The sequence below is a fragment of the Gossypium arboreum genome, chromosome 8 (assembly GCF_025698485.1).
Source record: "Gossypium arboreum isolate Shixiya-1 chromosome 8, ASM2569848v2, whole genome shotgun sequence".
NCBI classification, from domain to species: domain Eukaryota; kingdom Viridiplantae; phylum Streptophyta; class Magnoliopsida; order Malvales; family Malvaceae; genus Gossypium; species Gossypium arboreum.
In genome coordinates, this window is record NC_069077.1 from 73,988,396 (window position 1) to 73,991,070 (window position 2,675).

At 34.6% G+C, this 2,675-nt stretch overlaps 1 non-coding gene across 1 annotated transcript; it reads right to left on the reverse strand.

Annotated features, from left to right (window-relative positions):
- Positions 1-1,915: 1,915 nt before the first annotated feature.
- Positions 1,916-2,022, reverse strand: LOC128280176 (small nucleolar RNA R71). The gene has a single exon (XR_008270356.1). It is a non-coding gene; the product is annotated as a small nucleolar RNA R71 (small nucleolar RNA).
- Between the last annotated feature and the right edge of the window lie 653 nt (positions 2,023-2,675).

Sequence of the window (2,675 nt, forward strand, 5' to 3'; positions counted from 1 at the left end):
GCCCAACTCTACTTGTACCAGAAAATCTACCTAAAAAAGAAGGAAAAAGATCATGAAATCATGGGCTGATAACCACCTACCTTAAAGGAAGGGATTTTAAACCAAAAAAAAAAAATCTAAAAGAGAGGAGAAGATATCTTGGGTTGTTGGATTTACCCTAGGAAAAAAGCTTATAAAAAGCCAAAGGAGGAAACCCTTAATGGCAAACAAGGGTGGAGATCCATAGGCGAAACTAAAGGGCAGCGGTTGAGTAGAGATAGAAAGAGGATGACGTAGGCAATCCCCCTCAGCTACCATAGGACACTGTGTCATTGGAGTGTAAACTGGACACGCAAAAGTTGACTTCCCGTCGTTCTTATGTTATTTCTTAACTATTTCTTCATGAATTGATTTGATGAAAATGATGTTGAATGATATTTTGATTTTGAATTTTATTTGCCAACCCATGAGCTAAATCTCATAGAGTTGGGATTACATGATGAAACCTTTATTTTCTTTAATGGTTGAAGTATAGATCTGAGTTAATTTACTGTTTTATTCAATTTTTTTATTTTTAAATTGTATGAGTGCAATCTCTAGACATAGACGACTGTGCAGCATGCCCATAAACTAATTTAATTCTGTAAAGGTTGGATTAGTTAGACTAAAATTGAATGAAATGAGCAAGTACTCGATAGATACTTGTAGTAGAATCTAGACATAAAGCAGCATTCATAAAGAAGGAAATAGTGCAAGGTACCGTATTAAAGGTCTATAGACACGGGCAAGGTAACTTGAGGTTTTTGCTCTCGAAAGAAGCAAACCACTTTAGAACTTTTCTCAGTAGTAGATTGATTATGAATTTTCGAGGCATTTCTGACAATAAGGATAGATTCTTAAAAATTCCAACCTTTCATATCAACATCATATATCCTTTATCCCTTGTCGTAGTATCTTTTCCATTGCATCCTTAATTGTATATTTGTTCAGTTACATATTTTCCATATGATCATTTTCATAATTACCATTTTATTTTTACTTTTGCATTGCCATAGCATTTTCAATTATTCATCAATTACACATTTTGTTCAAATTATTATTCCTTTTGTTTACCACTGCATTCTTATTATTATTTTACTATAACATTAGTCTAACTTTATTATAATAACTTGATGATTTGTATACCTAATCTGATCTCTGTGGAGGCGAACTCACTTATCTCTTTATTACTTGATCTGACGTGTATGCTTACACAATTCACATATCATATTCACATGCAACAAGTTTTTGGCGTTGTTGCTGGGGATTGACAATTTGGTGTAATTTGGTTTGGTTATTTTACTTAATTCTGTTAGTTGATTTAACTTAGTTATATTTAATTTCTATAGGTTTGTCATTAGTGCATTAAAAGAGGCATTCCTGCTAACAAAGAGTATCCTTTTGACCAAGAAATTCAGAGAACTTTACGAAAAAGGTAGAAAGAACTGCGAAAATGGCTAGAAACGGGAGTCTCAATGATAATCTCAATGATCAGGATGCTAATCTTCCTATTCATAGGGTGATGGGTGATCAAAACAGACTAATTCTAGAGCATGTTGCTCTAATATTTGACGATCTGAATCCAGGGATAGTCAGACCACAAATACAAGCTCAGTAGTTTGAGCTGAAAGCATCAATGTTTCAGATGTTACAAACAGTAGGATAGTTTGGTAGACTGCCCACTGAATATCCAAGACTGCATTTAAGACTTTTTCTAGAGGTTTGTGACTTGTTTAGACAACAGAGTGCTCCTGAGGATACTTTGTGACTTAAATTGTTTCAATATTCTTTAAGAGATTGTGCGAGGGGATGGTTGAATGCTTTATTGTTAGGAACAGTGGCATCATGGAATGATCCATGGCTTTTGCTACGGTATAATCTACCAAATATGAATGCCAAGCTTAGAAATGACATCACATCCTTTCGACAATCAGAGGATGAAACACTATATAAAGCTTAGGAACGATTTAAAGAATTACTTCGGAAATGTCCTATGCATGGATTCCAACACTGGACTCAGATGGAGATATTTTATAATGGAATGAATGCGCATACGAGGATGGTAGTTGATTCCTTCACCATTGGTACTTTGTTGGATAAATCTTATAATGAATCATATGAGATTTTAGAAAAGATTGCCAACAATGATTATCAATATTCTACCACGAGAGGTTGGACAGGTAAGAAAGTTGTTGGTACCATGGAACTTGATGCAATCACTTCATCGACTAACCAGGTAACATATTTAACTAATATGATCAAAACAATAAAGACGCCAAATTCAGGAATCGTGTGTTTATTACGGTGAAGACCATGTGTTTGATGAATGCCCATCAAATCCAACATCTGTGTGTTGCATGGGTAATTTCAATTGGAATAATAATCCTTATTCCAACATCTATAATCCAGGGTGGAAGCAACATCCAAACTTTGGTTGGAATAGTCACGGAACTGGGAATTTTAACAATGTTTCAAGAAAGAATGACATCAGTGCACCACCTGGTTATAATCAACTTATGCCGAGGCAAAATGTCCAAAAAGGTTAGTCATCATCATCATTACTGTAACAGCCCGTTCTCAGTGAAATCAGAATAGTATTTTTTGGACCACAAATCCGAGTCAGAAAGAAAATTTATTTTAAAATTTTTGCATGGTCT